A 17,945-nucleotide genomic window follows, 5' to 3' on the forward strand; every position below is an offset into this window, starting at 1 on the left:
AATATGAATTTCAAACTGTCGTAAGGAAGATTTATTTTATTTTCACTTTAGCTCTTCTCAAATTGAAATTTACTATTCTCATATTCAAGTTTACCATTCTTATTTTAAAACTAAAATCGTACTATTAATACTATATTACTGCATTAACTATACATACAAAACTGCATCAAGTTATGCGTTTTACGAATATTCACTGATATAAAAATCTAAATATAATATTTTTATCTAAATTTGCTATTACTACAACACTAATCGAGTAAATGGGAAAAGTAGAAATACTATTAAAGTTAAAGCATCCAAGCTTTTATTAATATAATTTAAAATTTTATCATAATAGCATTTTTAAATATTTAATTTCCAAAACACTTAATAAATAAATTTTTAGTTCAAAGTAAGAACAAACAAAACCATTTACTTCACATTGAACTTTCTTATTTATTCGCCCTTTTATTTAACTAAATTAATTTATAATTAATTACTTAAATATTTCCAAAATGCTGCAAAATTTAGCTGAAATCTAACTATAATAACTGAAAAACTGAACATTGCTAAATACATTCAGCATCGCAGCATAATCGCAACACTGAAAATTTTATTTGATCCTAAAATAATTTTTAAAATTAATGTCCTAATTTTATTTATTTTGTCAAGTTAATTTTTGATACCCCACCATCTCATATAGATTATATTTTTCAATTTCACTTGATACAATACACCGATTAGGCAGCACACTAATTTTTAATATTAAATTTTATTCTCTAGACAAAATTACCGAAAAAATTTTTACCCAAAAAAATAAACAGGAATGCAATTTTACCCTAATTAACGAAAAGTATAAAACTTAATTATTCAAATTAAATAACCATTTAAACATAAAAATATTTTTATAAAAATAAACGTTTATTTAATGAATATTATTAAATTTTAATAAAGAGTAGCAAAATCTAAATTAAATATTAATTTAAATGAAAGTTTCAATTTGCATACTAAAATATTTAATGAAATTTTTATATAACGTTTATGGATTGGAGGCACAAAAAATTGAATTTCATTTTCCTTATTATTATTTTTCTGGTTTTTTTTTCTCTTTTTGTTTTAGAGTTATTGTTTTTGTACATGTATTTATGTATGTACATTTAATGAAAATTGATTCAACCTAATTCAATTGAATAAATATAAGTTTTCAATTTTCATGAATTTTTCATTCCAAAATGAAACCTTATATATAAAATAGCAAGTAAATAATATACATGAAAATTTTACAGATTATACGAATGTACATAACGTGTATATATGTATATATTATACAGAACTGAGTGGGTCCAAATTGCAAGCCTTCAATTTGTTTTTAAATATATTTATTTGTTTATTATATGCCATGGTCCTACACAGTTTTTCTTTATTTAACCTTATGTGGGCTATATTTAAAATTATTGTTAATGCTTTTTTCTTAAAAATTATAAAAACAAAACTTAAAAGCAAAATTTCACTTAAAAAAATTTTATATACCGCTGAGGGCTAATACTTATACCAAGAAACTGATTATTTTACAAGGTCTATTCTGATACTGACAAAGAGAATAACAAAGAGATTCTGATATCTGCATGTACATATATACACATACGTATATTTATAATAAATAAAACATTAAAATAATTTTTAACTTAACCGTATTTATTTTATCATAACTACAAAAGTTAAATTAAAAATATTTCTGTGGGCTGTTTTATACTCCAAAATAAAGAACAAATCTTTAATATATAATGATCTCTTGTACAAAACTTATAATTTTCCGAAAATCATGTTGTAGAAGTAAATATATTTCAATTACTAAATCGATATTCTCTTTTAATATTTTGCAAAAATTAGGTTTCATAATTTATTAACACAATTTCTTAAAATAGGTTCTTTCATTTAGATTCTCGTATTCGCCGCTCTAGCTCTTAAAAATTGTGAAAATGCAATTTTTTGCCATAGTACGCAATAGTCAAATTCTGAACAAAGTGTAAATATGTCACTTACAGTCTTCCGCGCCCAACAGGGTTCTCGCTTTCATCAGGAAGGTGGAAATCGAGCGAGTGTAGGACATGTGTCGCACTTAGAGGATGGGGCACAACTGTTCCTTATACGCGGCCGCGGTGCACTGTTACGAAAGCTGTATAAATCTGCAAATCTACTCGAACGAAAACAATCTACTCGTTATCAAATACATACTTTGCCTTACTAAAACAAATTTTTTTTTTTAATCTCTAAACTACCGGAGCCATTTACCCTAAAAATTTTTATTTCTTTGAGACTTTATAATTTTGTGAAAGCACATATACATAACGCTAATCGTCTTCTCGACGGAAAATCCACTAATTTCAAACAGTTGAATTAATTCCTTTTTCCCAAAATATTGTTTTTAATCTCCTCCTAAGCATATGCAATAAAATATTATAAAAAAAAAGTTTCAATAGAACATTATTTTCATTATAATAACCACTTAAGCTCAATAATCCACCGATTTTTTTACAAATTTATGTATGTATGTACATATTTCCTTAAACACAAATTTATATAAATATGAACATATATACGAAACACATTAAAATGACAGTCATATAAATAGATTTAAATAAATTATTTGGGTAATTATGTATGTGTTATTCCCTATATATAAATAAATTATTTTTGTGGTTTTATTAAAAGTTATATTATGTACTTAAAAGAAAAATTATTTATTTTCCGTTATATTTCAGTACATACAAGTATATTAATTATGTACTTATCAAAAAAAAAAAAAAATTATTATTATGCTGCGGTATAGGGTTAAAAAAATTTTGCTTAATTTTTTGTAAAAAAAAAAAATTATGTTTTCAAATTTTTAAATTTTAAGGAAATATATGTACTGAAAAATAACCCTCCGGAAATAATAAAATACAGTCACCCTCCAACCACAAGACTTTATTTTCATTTTAAGTACATATAAAAAGATAATTTAATTTTTAAATATTTATTAGTGTACACCCACTAGGAATATACACATATAAATAAATACATACATAATTGATTTTTTATTCATACATAGTTATTTAAAAATACTGTCTACAAATACAACATCCTGTATGTTAACGACAAAAAAAAACTAAAAGGATTTTTGAAGGAATGATTAAAATAAAAGCAAATCCCTAGTGAATGAGTTATCAAATTTTTTGTTTATTGGCAAATCAATGGATAGTTCATATTATTAATGGTATATGCCTACACAAAATAAAAATGAAATTATGATCAGAAATTTGATCCTTAATTATATTAAATAGATAGAGTATGCATAAATACATATTTTATACATATATACATACACACGCATATCTGTTTATCATGTATGTAAATTGGCATGTCAATTACATTTTAATTGTGTTTGATTGTTTGATTTAATTAAATTACGCGCATAATATCGTCTGTTAATTATGTAAATCGTCAATGGGCTCAAAATTAAAAGGATATTTTATAAAACAGAATGATTAATTATAGAATAAATTTGCTTATGAAAAAAGGCATTTTTCAAACTCAAAATTTAAAAAAAAAGTTTACTTGTAAAATATTTCAATTATTTCTTTCAAATATTAATTAATATCTCAATATTTAAATAGAAGTAAAATTCTTAAATATTTCTTTTACATAGAGATTTAATTGCCTATTTAAATAATATTTAATCAAAATTTAATATTAAATTCAAATGAAATTTTCATAAAAAATTTCATAACTTGGCAAAATCATGTAAATTTTTAATATAATCATCGCGGTAAGTCTCAGACCTTTTAAGCTTTGAATAAATAATTACACTATTAATCAAGTAATTTAAATTTTTTCAAAACAGAAATTAATTAAAAATTTTTAATTAAAATTAGACAGCTTCAAAAAATGTCACTTCGGATTTAACTTTTTAATTTATAATAATAATTTTTTTTTCTATGCTAAGAATTTTTGATATGATCTATGTATGTATGTTTATGTATGCATGCATATAAGTAGAAAATTAAACTTTGAAAATTACTCAAACAATTTGATTTATAGCTTTTCTAATGAAATAAATTCTTCATTTATATTAAATAACAAATAGTTCAAATTTTTCTTACCCATTCGTACCCATTTTTGGTACCATTCTATTTCTCCGACAAGAAGAAATTCAAAAATATTCAATAAGTCCATATTGCAAGAAAAACTTCTTAAGTCCAGTTTTACAGTGCAATGAAAATTTTTAATTTTGTTAAAATTATTGTTAACGTTTCGCGATAAGCTTCAAAATTGTATGGATTAAAACGTCAATTTTAACAAAAACAATTTTACTAATATGCATATATGGACATTTTATTAATGTATACAAATCAAAGTTAGGTTTGGTTTGGTTAACGCAATCCCCTAAAGCGTATAGTTAGGTCACTTAGATCCGTGAAGATACAGCCGGATCTCTTTTTCTTATAGTCCACTGATATAACTTAAACCCAAGAAAACCTCTGACTGGAGTTCGCCAGCGACGAATATGAGCAGGGTGCGTGGGTCACCGTTTTCTCCTTCTCTTCGTTACAATTCATGAACACGCACAAATATTCTAGTATATACAAGTATATAAATACAGTAGAACATTTACACAATACGAGTATTACAAAATTCAATATAAATTAATTCTAGTAAAAAGTTTCTAATGAATTTTGCTTACATCTTTATGCTCAGGCGGTTGCTATATATAGATTCAGAATTTCAAATTTTTGGAAATATATGTACATAGAATATTTAAATTTACATAGGAAGAATATCTGACCGGTGACAAGCATTATCAAAAATATTTTTAAATAAAGCATCAAAAATATTTTTTAAATAAAGATTATTCTTTATAAATAAATTTCATAAATAAAAAATGCTGACTTTTCTTGTAATCTCTTAGTGATTTTTGATAAAGATACACAATAAGAAATATAAAACCAAAATAAAAATAACACAGCTACAAGAAAGATTTACAGATTTACATAAAGATATTCCATTAAATAGCTTTATATAGAATATTTATACATTTGCAAAAGAAAATTTTTAAAAATATCCAAGGACTTCTCAAAAAAAATGTTCATTATTTACTTCACCTGTGGTAAATCCCTTGAGACCAACAGAGATTTCTATATAATTTATACTTGTATTTAAATAATAACGCCTTACTGACCTTTAATTCGATTTGTCATTAATTGAGATTCATATCACGACTTTTGTTTATTCAAGTGTAACTTTTGCAAAACAAATTTATTCCGAAAATTCGAATATTACTATAATAAATAAATACATATACACAAAAAGTAAATACCTTTACAAAACAAGAAAAAACAATGCGTGTGTTACCACAATGTTTTTGTTTTAATAAAAATATCAAAATATATTTGAAATTTATCCAGTCTGAAGGCACCTACTGTTAAAGGATATTATCTAGGATATGCTTTTGTCATTTTAATGCACCATAACTTTCACAAAGAATATATTTTTTTCTTATATACATTTTCTAATTTTGTGAATCCTACACATTTAAAATTACCTACGCATTCTAAGTCTGAAACATAAAAGAGAAATTTTATATATATATAGATACATATTAGAAAGTTGAAAATTTTTCATTTATTGGGCATATAAAAATTCATTATGAATATATTTTATGGAAAATTTTAGACAGAATAATTACATATATAGCAGCCTTTTAAGATTTACGGAGTTCTTTAGCACGTAAAAGGGAAATAATCATACAAAGTAGAGCAGTTAAGTTTAACCAGAACGTTAACGTTAAGTCTACATTAACTTTTTCATTTTTACTTTTGTAGCAGTAGGTATATTATAAGTAAGCATTACGAGAATGAATTGTATCACAATTATCAACAAATTTTTTAAAATGTTTTGGCATTCTTTTTTTAAATTGTTCCTATTTTAGTGTAAATTACTAGAAATTAGAACGATCTTTTACAACGATACGCGGTATTCTAATATAAACTTTACCTTTTATTACATACAAAAGTCTTACAAAATACTTTCCAGTACAAAAAGTTACTCAAAACCTGTCTTTGAAAGGACATGCTTGTTGTAAAAATAAATAGATCTGCCAAATTTCAATTTGTTGTCGAATAAGCCACAAAAATTTTTTGATTTTCTAAATTCTGAGCAATAATGCATTATGGAGCTACATCCTATTTAGTAAATAATATAGGAGTAAACTTATTTTTACATTGAATCTATGAAAAATCAAAATAAATTCACATTAGACCATTACCATAAAAATTTCTATATAATTTTAATATATATATTTATATATAAATCCTGTTTTCTAACATTTGTAAGATCTATTTAATATTCTAACAAAAAAAAATTTTCAAAGATTTTGCCATTAAATTAAAGTACAAATTTTTATTATCAATTAAATAACCATAAAAATATTACACAATTTACATAATTGAAAATTACTTTAAAATTTAATTTTTTTTCTTAAAATCATCTTCAAAATTTAAATTTCTCCATTTTAAATTGAAAATTCGTTCAATATTTAAACAAAAAAAAAAACAAAAACATTTTAAAAATAACAAATTTTTTTATTATTACGAGTATTACTAGCAATTCTTGTCTATACAAACAATTATTAAGTATTTGTATGCTTAAGGTATACATATACCTATACACACAGCGAGTACCTATACATTTCATGAAAAATGAAAACCAAGTATGTAATATGTATATAGTATCTCGAATATTGTACAAGATTTTCTCATTTTAATTTTCGAATAAAAAGTACACCTTATTTATCGTTACTTATCAACATCTCAAAATTAATAAATTCTTATCTATTTAAAAGGTTATATTTGAAACAAAACATTTACTTTGAATGCTTAACAATATATATAGGTATATATATATAAATGAATACTTCTATATACAATGAATACCTTTCCCAACAATAATTTTACTTAGAATATTAAAAACACATACTTATATACAGGAAACAATAAAGAGAAAATAATAAGTACAATAAGAAATCAAAACTCCCCATAAAAATATCAAAATCTATACATAGAAATATAGAGTAGATATAGTTATGGCAATTGAATTAAATGGCTGAAATTGAGCAAAATAACAATTTACAAGTAACATATATATATATATATATATATATATATATCTACATTAAATTACATATATTTGTCTATAGTGATGTGAAGTATGTATTGTTAATGTAGAGTAAAATGAGGCATAGGGTTCAACTTCATTCAATTACATTAAAAGTAAATGAAAATTTTCTCTGATTCAATTGTTTTTCAAATTATTTAAAAATTTAATTCTGAAATATATAAAATAGTATTTGATTTTAAAATGTAATCATACATTTTAGACTTTTTATTACTTTTGTAAAATTTATTTCCTAATGCTTTTATAGTAGATCTTCTTGCATTTGCAAATTTTTAATTTAATTATCATATTTTGGTATATATTTACCTTTAAAGACCTTTTAACAAAATGATACATTTTGTCTTTTACTTAACTTTAAACTCAAATTATGCATCCGAGTAATAAGAAATTAACACATAACCCCTGCAACTATTTGGAAAATTTCGTGCTACTAAATTTAAACTTAAATTAGCGTGAAAATAGTCGGACATGATAACTTACTTATTAAATGATTTATTTAATTATATCTACATATGTTTTCAAGAATTCGACGGGACCATCGACTAAACCAGCTTAAAATGAGGCAATTGAAAATGTACTTTACATGTTAGAATCAAAAACCTCGTTCTTTTTTATATTTCTATAGTAGAAACGTAGTTGTTGTATAAGTCTAATATATAAATAATTATATGTGTATAGGAAAATTTAGATATTATACTACATTTATTAAAATATTTAAAATTATAGTCAATGTATTGAATTTTTAGATTAAATACTTAATGTCCTTATATATCTTTATATCATAATGTCTTACAATTTGTTAATGTTTCAGCTTCAAATATAAATTGATCTTTTAATATAAAATTAATTAAAATTTAAATTTATAATGATAAACGTAATATTAATAGACATATAATTGTCTATTTTAATTGTCTTATATATTTTTAGCTAAATTTGAAAACTCTTAGTTAATAAGATCTGGAATATTGCATCAGTTTTTTATTAGCATAAAGCGGCTGTCTACATAGTAATGATATACAGTAGAACCGGGATAAAAAATTATTTGGGAATTATTTTTCCTGGCTCTTGAGTTTTAAAACAGTTTTTCTCTTGGAAAATTTACACTAGTAATTAAGTGTGCATTTTGATTGATCTTCAAATGTTTTTTTCCAATTAGTTTTTTAAGCTGGATTTTTTTTTTTCTGAATTTATGAAAATTAAAAAATTAAAATATTATTTTTTTTTGTTTTTTCTTTTCTTTATTGTTTACGAATATTTCCGACACATTTGCCATCCCCTATGAAATATAATATAATCCTAAGTTCTCAATCTTGAACTTTATGACAGATTTTCAATTTAATCCAAGAACAAACAACTTTTTACAAAATATTATAAGTAAAAACACTTATGAAACCACAGTTTTACTCATAACGCTTAGGCTGGATATATGAGAGAGAATGCCATATAAAAATGGATCAAAAATCTCTTTAGTTATTTCAATCAGATTCAGCTTTAGGCACCCTATCTACAGACAATATAATTTATAAATAAAGAGTAGACATTTTTTATTATGGAAATTAGATAAAAATAAATTATAGCATAAAATATAATATAAACTAAATTAAAATTAATTTTTCAATTTATTTAAAACTTAATCCAATAAAATCTGATCCAATAAAAAGATAATTAAATTACAAAACCTTTTGTATAAAAAACCTTTCATATTTATAATTAATTATTTATATAGGTATGTAATTTAAATTTTAGAAAGTTGTTTTAATAATTTGCTATAATATATTATGTATTTATGTACATACATAAGTAAACATACATATGTAAATACAAATATTGTGTCTAGATATAAGTGTATAACCGAAAGTATTTTATATTTACTTGTTATATGTACTAAAATTGTATGATATATAATAGCATAGCATAAAATCAAAACTGTAATCAATATATTATTAAATTTTATAATCAAGTTGTTTTTAAATTTTAAGAATTTCAATACTATATCTGTAAGTATATACGCTTTAAGATTATATCTATCGTTTTAAAAGAAATTTAATAAAAATAAAGTATGATGAAAAACATTTAAAAACTAAATATGTAAACTAAAAAATACTAAATAAATTATGCTTTATTTCCAATATATAACAGCATAATTAAATGATAAGACAACACTTATGACAATTTTTATTGCAAACATCTAAAAATGAAAATCAATCTTAAATTAGAGTATAGTCCAATTTTTTGATTCAGTTTGATCACTGACGAAAATTATTTTTTAATTTACGCCCTCAAGATGGGTAACAGAAATAAATTCGAAAAATCAATATAAATCAAAAATGAAATAAATAGTTCTCATTTAATTATACGAAATCATAATAAAACCACAATGAAGAAACTAATATAGAGAGCTAATAAAATTTATAAAGCAAATATATACTTGCAAGACTAAACACCAACACAAATTGAATAATAGGATATATAATTATATCATAAGATATGAAAATGAGCTTGATCAAATTCATGGTTTGTAAAATAGTGTATTATTTCATTGGACAAGGTAAGGTTCAAAGTTTTAACAATTTTAAGTTAAAAAAAATCAACATTATATGTATTTTTTAAAATATAAGACCTTTCCATGTGAAATATTTATGTTCATAAACAAATTTTTGCCAATCAAGTTTGTTCATAAACATTGTTAAATTCCCACAATATAACAAAATTATGACTAGCGCAGTTAAGTCATATAATATATGATTTATAGATATTTTTTATAGAATAGTCAAAAGTATATATAGCATACCCATTACGTATTGCAGTGTTGCATTTATGAAAATCTCTTATTATTACAATTGTAATAAATATGTACTATATTAAGGAGATTTTTGCCTATTTTTAGGAGAAATCTTAAAGTGATAAATTATTTTAAAATTCAATGTTACTTAGGGCAAAAACTATTATAAAAGTTAATGAGAACCCTTTTTGAAATAACAGTTAATTTGAGAAGCTGGCTTAACAGTCTGGCATTGTTTTACATTTTTTTGACTTTGCTTCGATTATAGAATTTATAATATTCCTTTCGTTTGGCCATTATGAATAATATTAATATGCCAAAAATTTGCATTTTTAAGGAAGAAACATAAAAATTTTATTTTATATTTTTTTATTTAATAAAAATATTTCTTTTCTATACTAATTCTTTTATTTGCCATAAAAAATCATTATTATCCTATTAAAATTTTTATAAGATTTATAAAATAACATATCATTAATTTATATGTTATATATATATGATATATTATATATATCATATATATTATAACATATATTATAACATATATTATAACATATATTATACATATATATATATACATATATATATCTGTTATATATGAACATACATACAAAAAAAAATATATTTTTAATTTTTTAAATAACATTAACAAAAATATAGTCAAATAAAATAAAAATACCTACATTGATACGGATATATAAAATTATCCAATATCAAAAATTTTACTCTGGCAAAATTTTAGGAACGTGTAATTAAAACCTTATAATTAAAATACGCAATATTATAAAATATAATATTTATAATATATAGACATATAATAATATGTAAGTGCTATAAACACTTCATATTTAAATATTTCACAAAATAAATTTTTAAAATATACAACAAAAAAAAAAAACAAATTCATCAAGAAATCAAGAAAATTAAATTTTTTGAAATATGATATCAAAATTTTAACAAAATATCTTAAATATTTACATACATACATACTGAAATATTTTAATAAATATGTACATACCTTTTACTCTTTATATACTAAGTGCTATGCAATATATACATTTCTATACATATGTTTTTACATTGAAGTATATTTTTATATATTTGCTATATAATGTTCTTGTATAGTTTAAATATCTTTGTTTTATGTATTATTATTGTACCAACAATTACATTTATATATTTTTGTATATACAAAATATAAGAGTTATATATTTATAGAACACAATATTTTATAGTTAAAGTCTTTATATTTCAATATTATATATACAGTACATATATTATGTAAATGTATGTATGTTTATATACTTTATCATTTTATTTACACATAATTTTTATAATATTAAAGTCATATCAAATTTTAATAACATTTCATCAGATATATATTATATTCCTATAACACAAGGGATGTATATAAGATTATATTTAATAAATATTAATTTCTTATAATAAATTTGCCATTAATGTATTATGTATACATATATAGACATATCATAGGTACATATTATTATTCAATTGTACACATATGTATATAAAAATTTTTTTTCTATATAATAAGAGTAAAAATTTATTTATGATTTAATATTATATTAAATTATTTATTAATAATATTATATTCACATTATTTTATTATATGAATGAAATTTTTATAACTTAAACTATAAAAATATTTTATATTTTTGCAAATACTTTTGTATATATGAATATTAATATCATTTAAATATATTATATACAATTTGTATATTTTGTCACTTGTAATCTGAATGTACTTTTGAAAATATTTTTAATGATTCAAATAAATTTAGGAAGAACAACTTTTTATTTCAAAGCAAAAAAGAACGAAGAATAAAATAAATTAAAGGGTACAATTGTACAAACAAAAAAAAAATAACAACAATATATTTAAATTTACATTTGTCACGTTTCAATCTTATATTTTGCACAATATTTTTTTTTTTTTTTGTTTTTTTGCAAAACCTTTTATCTCCTCCTTAAATTTTTTTTTCGTTTCCGTTTTTAATCCTTAAAAATCATGTACCAAAATACTGCAAAATAGGTGAAGTTTTCCAAAAAAAAAAAAAAAATATAAAAAACAGAACTTTTTTATAATTATAATATCACTTGTGTTTTAAGAAAAAACTTTTATATTTTCCAGGAATAACAATTTTAAAGCAATCTAAATTTTTATAAATTTATTTTCTTTTTCCTTTTCCGATTATAAGTGTACATACAACTATGCTGTATATAAAATGTATTTCAATTGTAAATGTAAAATTATATTTCAATATTCATGCATATTTAATACAAATAAGTGGTTATGGTAACCTTAAAGTACATAAAAATATTTTCAAAGTTTATTGAAGTTTCTCATCGGAATGCTTTTTTCTCTCCATACATTTCATTATTACTCAATACAAAAATGTGTGTATATTCACTTATATAAGAGCCAAAATAAAACTTAAAAAATGTTCTTTAAAAAAAAAAACTTTTTTTTTTTCCTTTAACCACCTATGTGTGTATATTTTTGTTTTTTAAAAACTTTTTAAGCATTTTTTTTAATAAGTTTACTTAACGCTTGTGTTTTCTAATGTTCATTTTTCATCAGTGATACAAAAAACAAAAAAACTGAAAAGTTTTTTTTCTTTAACAACCACTAAACACTAAAATATAAGATAAGTGGAAACAATATGTACTATATAATATACATATATGTACAAATGTATATATGTATATACTAATATATAAATTACAATATGTTTCTTTGTATATACATATTCTACTATATTATTATGTATTTATCATATTTTACAAGTACAATATAATATAATAAACATTATAATATACAAGTATATATACACAAAGTGAAAAGCAAAGCAATATTATGAACAATCTCTTTCTTCTTTTGAAGATGTTGTTTTCTTCTTATATAGTTTAAAAGTACAAAAAACAAATTTCCAAGTATATAATTATTTAATACACGTATAATATTTATTAAATGTAAGTATAGTATATACAGTGTGCCTAATAGATTTTTTAAATTTAATTGTATAAGTAAATTAAAATTAGGATTTCCACGTTTTGCATAACTTCATTTATTGGCTGATTTATTTCGACCTAAATCCATTGGCTTTTTTTTAAAAAACTCTTTTATTTCAAAGGAAATGATAATGCGAATAATTGCAATTGAAATTTATGTTGTTGAATAAGAAAATAATTAATAAATAACTAGTTAACCAAATTTTTGGCTACTTAAACCAAAACGGAGCAATATGTTTTTCATTTTTGGATGAATGGATTTATGTCATACTTTTAAAATAAATCATTCATTTATTAATTTCGATTGAAATAAAGTTTTTGAAATATAAGACACGCATTATGATTAAACACGAGAAATTTTATATTATTTCTTAAGTTATATTGAATTATTATATTGAAATTTTACAGTTTTCAATAAGTTTCTTATATTATTTACAATATTATAATTAATTAGCACAAGTAGGTACGTAAAATTTTAAACTACATGTGTTTTGCTATATAATATATATAGTACTGGAGTAATTATTTTAATAATTTTGAAATAATTTGTAGAAGAAAAAAAATTAAATACGGAATTGGATATTTACGTACACAAAACTGATTTCAAATAATACGAACGAACTAAAACAGGAAACAAAAATTTAATTGTTGACGAAATTGTAACTACGTTAGCAGTTTTATTGTGAAAAAAACGAACGCATGTATTGAACGTATGTGAAATATAAGCTACTTATTTATGAAAAAAAATTTCGTTTAAACCTTATGCAATATAAAAACATAAGCCTATATTGAAATATTATAATGTGATATACAAAAAAAAAATTTTTATTGCATGATTATCGAAATTTTAAACTTTTTTCTTTAGCTAAAATTGCGTATGGTATTTAACGATACAGAACAGTGCCATAACCCATACAGTATAGCCATTCGAGTTTTGTACAATTAATGCAATTTGTACTGTATATAACAGTAGATTCAGACGTTTTAATTTTCATATAAACTTTTATAATTTTTATAATCTTATTTTTATAATTAAAATTTAATTTCAATTAAGAGGGTTACAAATCAATTTTGTAATCAGAAGCTGTTAGTTGAAAAAGAAATATGTTCATAAAATGTGTATAACAAAATATAATGCATAATTCCATAATACTATTTAACTGAATTTTTAACATTATAATGTCGAAAATTTTTTATCATTTAAAAATGGAAACGACAAAAAAAATATTCAAACATAAAACCGAAATTTCGTAATTTCAAGTAATCCAAATAATACTCCATTTATTATTCGTATAAGCCTAATATTCGTATTTATACAATTACCAAATTAATATTGAATCTTTTCAGTTTACAAATTTTATATTTTAATGCAAAATTTTGTATTGTTTTCGTGAATAGCCTAGACTAGACACATACAAATTTTATTCTATACGATATTGAGTACTTTATTATAATTTATGAAAACAATTATATCCTAAAACTTACCACTAAATTTTTTGATAACTGAAGACAACTTATATATTTAACAATTGTATTATTGCACATGTTTTTTTACCAATGTATAAGCATGCATATACACACACGCATTTTCACTTAATATTTTAAACACAACTTTATGTTTAGAAAAAGTTATCAGACTTAGAGCTTAAGAGTACTTAGAGTACTTTAATATTTTCATTTAAAAAAAAAAACATGTTATAGTATATTAGATTTTTAGAAAATTTCATTAAATCAAAAATATTTTATAATGCTCTTAATATTTATTAATCCTCAAAGAAAATATGAAAAGTTTTGATTTTTTATTTTATTTGTTTTAATATTTTGATTTTTTAACCACAGTCTAGGAATTTATTAGACACACTCTGTGTACAATAAAATGTACAATAATTATATTTATGTTTATATGTATGTATATATATTTAACTATGAAATAAAATAACTTTAAAGTACTTTAATGAAAAATGAAAAAAAAGACTTGAAAAACTAAGAATGAACAATAAAAAACTTATGTATAGAAATGTAGAATAAATACAAGAAACCAAAAAGAATGTAATACAAAATTAAAAAAACAAAAACAAAAACTAGTAAAACACACAAATCTTAAAAGATAAGGGTTATTATTATCGTTATTATTGTAACTGCTATATAGCACTAAAAAATTTCTTTTTTTTTCTCTCTTGTTCTTTTATTATTATTTTTATTGTTATAACGAAAAAAAAAATGTAATAATAATATAATTCCGTTATTTTATTTTCATTTTCCTTTAAAAATTCTTATTTTCTATTTTGCTTCTTATTTTTATAGTTTTTCTCTTTCTTTTTCATTATTTTTTGTTCTATTACTCTTCTTCTTTTTCTTATTGTTATTATTATTATTAATATTTATAAAAATTTCCCGAAACATTTTTTCATTAAAATTGTAGAATGGTAACTGACTAATAAGCTTCCTAACTTAAAATACGGAACCTTTTTTTATTTTTGTTTATTTGTGTTCAGTTATTTTTTTGTATTGCTGTTTATACTGTGATTTTATATTTTGCTAGTTTATTTTTTTGTGAAACGCTACTAGCATTGCAAATAAATTTTATAATAACGCATGTTCGAAAGCTTTTTGTATTAGTATTAGTGTGAATTGTATAATATTTTTGTTTATAAATATTATTATGTAGGTATTGTGTATAATAATATAATCACCGAAAGAATACCAAAATATCAAATTTTGTGGTTAAAAAGTAAATAATTCTAAATTTTTTTGAGTACTTTTGATTTTGGTTTGGCATCCAAGGAATTAATTTTGTTTGAATTCAAAATATTAAAAATTTAAATTATGAAATTTTTACTAGATAATTTAAATACGAAAAAATAATTTTCTTTTTATTATTTTTTAAACTATTTTTATAAGCTTTCTTCTTCTAAGTACAATTAATTTGCCCTCAGGTAAGAACAAATCATTAAAATCGTTTACCAGGAATGCGAATCTAATAAAATACTTCCAAAATTTTAATTGAATTTAGAAAAAATTTCAATTAAAAAAGAAACTAATTACAAAAAAATTAAAATTTCAGCAAACAACATTCTTAAGAAATTTATTTAAGTCTTATGCATTTAAAATAAAAAATGTAAAATAAAAAATTGTTTTGTGAACGTTTTTCGTTTAGTGTTACATTACTCGTAACGGTAGCTCTACTGCTTTACATACATAAGTAACACTTTATACTCAATTTAAAAAAAAGAACCCTCAGTATTTACAACAAATTTTCATGTTTGTCCTAAAATTTCAGACTTAATTAATAATTTTAAAGCTTCTTATGTGCGAAAGAATTTTTATTAAGGTCCAAATACAGGATTGTGTTATTAAGTAAGTGATTTTTTTCATCTTAACAAAATTTCACTCCAGTATTACGACTAAACGAATTATTTATTTATTTTTAACAATGCTAAACAAAATATTTTAGTATACTTTTACGGGTACAACATTATATATTTGTATATAAGTTTACATTATTTTATTTAATATATTTATTTGGTACATATATATACTTATATTATATAACCACTTATATAGAAATTTATTATTATACAATTTAAAAAAAATGTGTATATATTGTGGTAAATGTTAAATAAAGAAGAAAATTATACCGAAAAAAGAATGTGGAAAATCCGTGTAGGAAAAAAGAGGAAAAGAATAAAATCAACATGAATCCTTTAAGTCGCAACATTTTCGCAACACATCCAAAAAAAAAAAATATTCAAAATAATAATAAGTAAGTATGTTCAAAAAAATATTGAAAAATAGCAGGCAACAAAAATATAAACCAGAAAGAGGAATTTAAAAAAAAAGGAAAATTCTTGTTTATATCTTTCATAATGATGATAGTAAAGAATACCTCGTACATATACATACATTCATACAAATACTGTTAACTTGACGATGATTTTTAAGAAAAATACAAGAATAGAACGAGATAGAAAATAGAAAAGTAGCAAGAAAAATATTTCATATTATAATCTATCATAAATTCTATAATTTATTAAATTATTTTGTAATTTAGGGTATAGAAGAAGGCGTATAGTGGTACAACACAAATACAAAAATATAGAGAAATTTTTACGTACTCTAATAATTTTGCTTTAATTATAAGGAGTTAATATCTCTTGACTAAGTAAGCAGTATAGAGTTTAATTAGCAAAACATATTTGTACTATACATTCTTATACATATAGCATGATATATAATTCAAAACAATGTACATACATACATTTTTTTGAGTGCTCAGTTTTTGGAGTCACACATACCATAGTATATCCATATTATTGTTACACTGTAAATTGTTTGAATATTCAGAAATGCTATTTAATTTTTTATTGGCTTAAAACGATAATAATGAGTATAATGACATAATTAGTTTTGCAAAAAAAAAAACCGAAATACATATATACATATACATTATGAACTAAGCAATTATCAAAATCGTCATAGAAATTTTCAAGGAGAAAAACAACTAATTTTTTCGACTACACGGTTGTAACATTATTAATATTCTAGAGAAAAATGAACACGTGTTTTTGCAATTTTCTCTTTTTTATACATTGCAATAATTTCCTTTCGTTAAATAAAGTGAAAATAAATTCCTTTCGTTAAATAAAGTGACATGTTGAATTTTTTTAATAGGATGAAAGAAACGGATATTTTAGTAAGGTACAGGAAAGTTCTAAATTAAATCTTAGTAATCGTTTTACTTACAAATCTGCAGAAACTAAATTTTTTACTTCTGCAAATTTTTTATAATATCTTGAAGTAATTAATTATAAAAAAGTAAAAAAATTCTTCAGTAACTATTTTTCTATTGTGCTCTTCTTCCAATTTGTACAATTTTTTCGGTACTGAACATGCTATTTTTGCAAATTTTTCAGTTTAGATTTATCGAACGTGCTTATTA

At 21.6% G+C, this 17,945-nt stretch overlaps 1 protein-coding gene across 5 annotated transcripts in view; it reads right to left on the reverse strand.

The window, feature by feature from the left end:
* The window catches only part of LOC129610751 (putative uncharacterized protein DDB_G0282133), a 49,712-nt gene that overhangs the window by 22,144 nt on the left and 9,623 nt on the right, over positions 1-17,945 (reverse strand). The window contains exon 1 of one of the 5 annotated variants that reach the window (XM_055523440.1): positions 14,492-14,698. The exons of the other annotated variants lie outside the window; for them this stretch is intronic. The gene's annotated coding sequence lies outside the window, so the exon portion shown is untranslated. Of the gene's footprint in view, positions 1-14,491; positions 14,699-17,945 lie in introns of those variants that run through there. 5 annotated transcript variants of the gene reach the window in all.

Source organism: Condylostylus longicornis, unplaced genomic scaffold (genome assembly GCF_029603195.1).
Source record: "Condylostylus longicornis isolate FDR11 unplaced genomic scaffold, ASM2960319v2 ptg000048l, whole genome shotgun sequence".
Taxonomy (NCBI): domain Eukaryota; kingdom Metazoa; phylum Arthropoda; class Insecta; order Diptera; family Dolichopodidae; genus Condylostylus; species Condylostylus longicornis.